Below are 7,098 nucleotides of genomic sequence, written 5' to 3'. Positions count from 1 at the left end.
TTACCCTCAGGTAAACTAGAGATACCAGGAATCACAACTGAATCAGTCCTGGTGACTGGTCCTGTGATTATAATTCTGGGTTAGTCAAAATAAAAAAAATCTCAACAAAATAAAGAGAATGATATATATACCTGCAGACGAATCACCATCAAAGGGTGGTCCTGTAGTCCCTCTGGTGGCCTGCTCCGCCAACATGTCAGCCAATAGTCCAAGGTCGGATCCCGAGAAACTCGGTGCTGAGACATACGCATGTTCTTCAAAACCCACGTCATGGAAGGCTTCATCCTCAATTGGTCCTGCACGAGAATTTAGGGATTGGATATATACAAAAGACGAGAAAAGCGGGAAGAGGTTAGATTTACCTGCAGTAGGGACGGAAGATTCTTTTGCCCCGATATCCGTGCTTGGACTATTTAATTTATCTAAAAGAAAAGAATTAAAGAAGAAGTAAATCCTGATTTCCCCAGTTCTTCCAAATGCTGTTCGAGTAATGCATCATCAGATTTAGATATACCTGAGCATAAAATCATTGGTTCAACATTATTGACCGGTTCAGTATCCCTGTTGGTTTCAATATTCATAGGCTCGTCATGAATGGCATCACACATCTGCTGCACGAAGCTATCCAAACGATCAGAATCAGGGAATACAGAATCCTACGGAAGTTCGCCTTCTTCATGGTTTCCTGGAACATAATGAATCCCAAAAGGCGAATCATCTTAAAGCAATAAAGACAATGGGTATTACCCTCTTCCCCGCCAGCAGTGCTTCCCAACTCTGTCCTGTGAGCACGCTGACTAGTATGGGGCTTATGAACGGTCTTCTTCCGTTTCGGGGTGCGAACTCTCACAGAGCCAACAGGCCGCTCGTGCATGAACTTGGTCCGCATCTCGACCCGTGCGGGAGCTTTGCCACTAGGCCGGGACCTCGCATAACGAGAAGCGAGTGACTCATGCTCATCATTCATTCTACCTGGGGTAATAATAGTCATCTTGTTAGGATAAGTGAATAAGACCATTGGCTCTAATTTTTGAAAAACCAGTTGAGACCTAGAAAGGATATGACGTTGACGCCAATGAAAGAAGGCTAGATTAGTTAATTCTGGAAAGAAAGAGTCTGGCAAACCTGCATTAGGTTCTTCTTTGTTAGTATCTGTGTTCACGTATTCCTCCTCAGAAGTCTCGTCCTCATCGCTAGTAGGAAGGAGCTCTTCATCATCCTCTATCATGTCTCTGCTCGAAAGAGAGGGTTTGGCAGGCTTCTTCCCTTGCTTCTTCAAAATCTCGGCCCTACGAGTAGCCTGGATAGTGACCTGAGCCAAATGCTCAGCCTTCAGCTCCGAAAGACTCCTCACGCCTAGGAACTCATTGGCGGAAAGGAACCACTTGCAGCTAAGAAAAGTAAGCAACGGTTTACGCTTAGATGAAGGAAGAGCAAAGTAGGCTCCAGTGCAGCCCGCCATAGTCCAAAGCCATGCCCGAACGCCGTCAATAAGTCCTCCCTCAGTCTTCAAACCACGGCTCGGATTCCCAACATATAGTTGGTCGTAGCCAAACTGGCGAGCGAAACGGCACGGAAGGTAAGGCTCTATGTGACAATGATTCTTCACCCGAAGAACAAGATACCCAACGCGGATGTTCACCAACCAACGGAAACAACCAGCGTCAAGAGAAGTCCGACCAGTTCTGGGTTTCTCCTCATCAATCAGCACATCATCATAACGACCCGAGAAGTGAGGAAAACACTTGAAGAACTCCCAACTCTTATGAATTTGAAGCTCTCGTGATATGGAACGACGCACTTCTTCAACCAGAGGGCAAGATAGCCTGCTAGCAGGGTCCTGGGCTCAATGGACTTCTGTGCATGACAAAGGAATGTCCGGAACTTAGTACCTGCAGGAAAAGCTCCCTCAGCACTGGCAATCGTGTAGGAGCAAGCTTCGGCCTTTTCCATCAACTCATTAGTGGCGGAAGGTGTCAAAACGTCTAATTCACGAATGATCTCGCCTGGATTACCCTCCAAATTCTGGAATAAATAAACAGTGAACTGCTTCAAGCTGATCTGCCTCTTCCTTTTCGCTTGAGTGGTAACCTTGATCAGAGAAGTATGATAATGACATGTGAGGTCCCAAAGAGTATCGTACATATCGGGAGTATCCTTCTTCAACCACTCCAATTGCATGTTCGAGGGAAAATACTCCTGGTACGGACAATCCCCCATTGGAAGACCATAAACTTGGTGCATCTCATGCAGAGACAACCCTAACTCTCCACCGCTAGTCAGAAACGTGTTACTATCGGGGACATATGTTTCTAACAGTGCTAAGAAGTGGCGATAGCTGACCGGGAATCCATACATAGTGGCTCGTATAGGTGCGTACAAACCGTTGCTTCTCAAATCATTCTCCCAACGTCCCAAGACGTAACTGGTCATACGTGTCCACCATCCCTTGGGTTGCGAGTAAGCCCAACCAAAACACCTGAACTCTGGTGGAGGTAACTTCCTCCCAAGTTCAGCCAGGCGGTTCTTCACAGTAGGAGCAGCTGCTGATACCTCACCTGGGGGTGCAGTATCAAGACAAGCCCAACCAAAACACCTGAACTCTGGTGGAGGTAACTTCCTCCCAAGTGTAGCCAGGTGGTTCTTCACAGTAGGAGCAGCTGCTGATACCTCACCTGGGGGTGCAGTATCAAGACCCAGAATCCCTGGTCGAAGACCGCGAATATAATGATGCCTATTGGAGCCTGGAGTCTTATGATGGGAAATATATCCACAGTGAACTCGATCGCTATCCTCTGTAAGATTCCAGGACATCCGACGCTCTACAGCCTGCCCCTCCAAATGAGTAAAGGAATGCTGACGGGGGATGGAGGGAATATAAAGAAGAGCTCCATCATCATTATTCAGCCAATGCTCGTCATCAAAAGTCAACCTGGCCGGATCCTCAACGGAATCTCCAAACAGATAACTAGGCCTCTCTAAAGCCTGAGTAGAAATAGAGTCTGCGGTGAAAGGAGCATCTGTGATCAGCTGGCGTAAGGAGCGACGTCCCCCATCTCGTATCAAACGGCAAGATTCATCAGAACGATTCTCATCAAATTGAGGAAGCGGACCAATAGCCTGCCTGATGGCTATAGAGGAGAAAACCTCCCCACTACAACCAGTAATAGCATGAGGGGGAAGACTGTCCGCTAGAAACTCGACTGCAACAAAACAAGGGGTAAAAGTCGGAAAACTATCCATAAATTATGCAAGGATTAAATCCATCTCACAAGAGAGCGAGATAAGATTATCCACAGGGCAATTGGAGAGACGATTTGGAGTGTCTTACACTGGAAGAACGGTATGCATCATCACGTAAACAACGTGGTGACATACACCGACCTACAAGGTGTAAGACGACACAAAATCGCCCCAATATGCCGGAAGACTTAAACTGGCCAAGCAAAGCAAGTCCGAAACCTCGACCCCCGCAAAGGAGGATGTTGGCTCTTCCCGAATGACCCGCGAAGGGGCCAAATGAGGGTGTAACAGAACCATGAATTTCCTGAAACCTCGATCCCCGCGAAGGAGGATGTCGGTTCTTCCCGAATGACCCGCGAAGGGGCCAAACGAGGGTATACTGGAACCACGAATTTCCTGAAACCTTGATCCCCGCGAAGGAGGATGTCGGTTCTTCCCGAATGATCTGCGAAGGGATAAATCGGGAATACAGAAAGTATAAATGCTCACCCCCGAAAGAGGATGCCGCTGAAGAGGATGCCGCAGGAGCCTCTTTCTCGCTCTGCTGCGAAAGAGAGCGACTCCTATGAATCCGATGTCGGCGCGGAGACATGGAGAATCTGCAATGAAAATCAATGGGTCAGGTACAATCATAAATCTGAATACCCGAAAGTTAAAAGGGAAATTAAGAACTTTAACTAAAATCCTATAAAATAAATGGGATTGCGTAGTTGAAGTCTAATTAAACCTATGGGTTTTATACATGCAAACAGTGAGCTCATATTGCAGTATGAACTCTCATGATAAATTTTGGTGAAATACCCAAAATACCCCTCGTGTTCAAGGCTAAATTATAGTCAAGGACATGCTCGAATTGAATCATGATCGCCATATTTGTTCATTTAACACCCCCAATATCCCACAATTTTGGCTAACTTTACAAATAAACCCTTTTTGTAAAAATTTAGCCAATTTTGCGAATAGACCCCTTCACAATTTTCGGTCTAATTTCCGCATACTCTCCTCAAAACTTTGGTCATGAGTTTGTGGTCTAAAACTTTTGAAATTTCAGCCCTAAAATTTTATCCCTTTTTGCAAATAAACCCCTCTACAATTTTTGGGTTGCTTTTTGCAAATAAACCCCTCAACAACATTGATTCTTTGCATACAAACACCCTTCAAAGTTTGGCCAAATGGGTATGGAATTTCAACCCCAAATTTCAGTCCACCTTTACATAAGAATCTCGGATTTCAGTCCTTTTTTTGCATAAAAGCCCCCCAAATTTCGGCCATATTACATTTTTGCATAAAAAACCCCAAATTTTGGTCCATACATACAACCCATCATCAAGAGCCTATCTTTTTCATAAAATCCAACCCATGAGAACAAAAAGCTATGATCTTGGCATGTAAATTCATGTTATACTCCCATTACAAACATAAAGTTACAATCTTTTTTGAAAAAAAAGAGGAGAGTGTTGAAGGAAAACTTACCCAATTCCAAGAATCAAAACTTGAGCTTGAAGATATGATGAAACCCTAGCTTTGAGAGGAGGAGATTTTCAGCCAATAAAGGAACATAAAATCCGAATTTATGGGAGAAGGTTGAGGAGTTTTAAAGAAAGGAATTTTAATGGGTTTGGAGTTATTAAAAGAGAGAAACAATGGTGGATGGATAAGAGGTAGAAAAAGAGAGAGTTTGAGAGGGAATAGAACTTTTTTTTTGAAAGTTTTGGAAAAAGGGGGAAAACAAAAGAGGAAACAAACAAAAAAAAGAAAGGGAAGAGAGGGGGGGTGTCTCGGTTTTTGAACCGAGACACCCTAGGTGTCTCGGCCAAGGTGGAGACACCCGCGTGCGTCTCGGGCCCTGGTTGATCCCCGGATCCCCTTTTCATGCCCGAATTCGCCCATTTTCGTCGGTTGTTGGATGTTTCGACAAAATCAACACTAATCAACACCGGACAATTCAAAACCCTAGGGTCAACGCGGTCAACGTGGTCAACGCGCAACCCTAGGTCAACGACAGTCAACGTGTTGCGATCAAAAAGTCAACGTTCGACGTTCGAAACCCTAAGGTCAACGCCGGTCAACGCGTAACCCTAGATCAACGCCAGTCAACGCGTTGCGATCAAAAAGTCAACGTTCGACGTTCGAAACCCTAAGGTTAACGCTGATCAACACGTAACCCTAGGTCAACGCCAGTCAACACGTTGTGATCAAAAAGTCAATGTTCGACGTTCGAAACCCTAAGGTCAATGCCGATCAATGCGTAACCCTATGTCAATGCCAGTCAACGTGTTGCGATCAAAAAGTCAACGTTCGACATTCGAAACCCTATGGTCAACACCAGTCAACGCGTAACCCTAGGTCAACGCCAGTAAACGCGTTATGATCAAAAAGTCAACGTACAATATTCGAAACCCTAAGGTCAATGCCAGTCAATGCGTAACCCTAGGTCAACATCGGCCAACGCGTTGCGATCAAAAAGTCAACGTTCAACGTTCAAAACCCTAAGGTCAACGCCGGTCAACGCGTAACCCTAGGTCAGCGCCATTTAACGCGTTGCGATAAAAAAGTCAACGCAAGTCAATATAGTCAGTTCAAAGTCAACTCAATGACGCGAGTCAAACTCAACTCACGGTGGTAGACTCGAGACTCCGATGATGGCCAGGCGATAAACGCAGCGCCGGAAGGACTTCGGCTATTCGTCAAAGCATCAAATAGACCAAAAATCGAAGGAGCCAAGAGTTGAAGCTAACTACAGGTCCTTTACACCGATCGAAGGCTGGACCAATCATATCCAAAGTGTTACAGACTCTTCTATAAAAGAAACGAGTCTGGAATGCTTTGGAGGGAGTATCTGTAGGCATTGAAAATTGCCTATAGGTCTCCACGAACAGCTCAGTGCTAAGAAGCGATGATGAACGTCACTATCCGGTTCATAGAAGTTTGATTGATGTCGGTGAATGCTTGAAGTGAATCGACGAACTACGTAAACCAACGGAATTTCAGAATAACAAAGACACGAACTGATCGGGAACCTCGTATCGTTCACAAACGGCGAAATACCCTTCGTGTCTCATTTGTTCAACTGATGATATAATTAGTGGAGCTTATAGAACTTCTCGTCGGCTTTCCAACACACTTTAAATCGCTCAAATCCGAGTTCGGATGAAGAAGTTACGGCGGAAACGAACAAACATGCATAACGGAGCGTCTCAGTCTGAGTTGAGACACCCCGGGGTGTCTCGGCACGAGTGTCTCGGCCAAGGGTGTCTCGGCCTCGCTGAGACACCCTAGGGTGTCTCCAGGCCCAAAAAGGGGTTGCTATGTTGTTTTAACCACCCAAACTTCCCCCGAGCCTATAAATACAACCTCAGGCCCTCATTTTTCTGGATCTGGAATTTTGGAGAATTGGCGAAGCCCTGCCGGATTGAAGACTGATCGAGTTCTTCAACACAGGAGAGAAAACTTCTTCAGATCTGTACCACCCGTATCCGATCCTTAGGATTATCCCGTTGTGATAATTCTAAGAAGAGCAATTATCTCGCCGTTGTCGAGATAAGCGCTTCTGCTTCTAGATTCTTTCGCGGATCAACGGAGTTCTGGATCTGATATGATTGCTAGGTAGTCCACAGATATCGACATCCCCGTCACCGGCTAAAGACCCACGCAAGCAAGAAACGACGAACGGATCTTGCGTTATTTTCGAAAAGTTGTAATCTTTTATTTTTTTATTCTTTTGTTGAATACTTTGAATTCTTTGTAAGCAATCCATATTATAATGAATTCTACAATGAAGGCAACTTTATCTGAAAACAGGGGGGAGAGAACAGTGGGAGCCAACAGCCTCGCTGCCGAGGCTGTCGTGACGCA

This window comes from Asparagus officinalis, chromosome 9 (assembly GCF_001876935.1).
Source record: "Asparagus officinalis chromosome 9, Aspof.V1, whole genome shotgun sequence".
Lineage (NCBI taxonomy): Eukaryota > Viridiplantae > Streptophyta > Magnoliopsida > Asparagales > Asparagaceae > Asparagus > Asparagus officinalis.
This window is presented reverse-complemented; position numbering follows the sequence as displayed.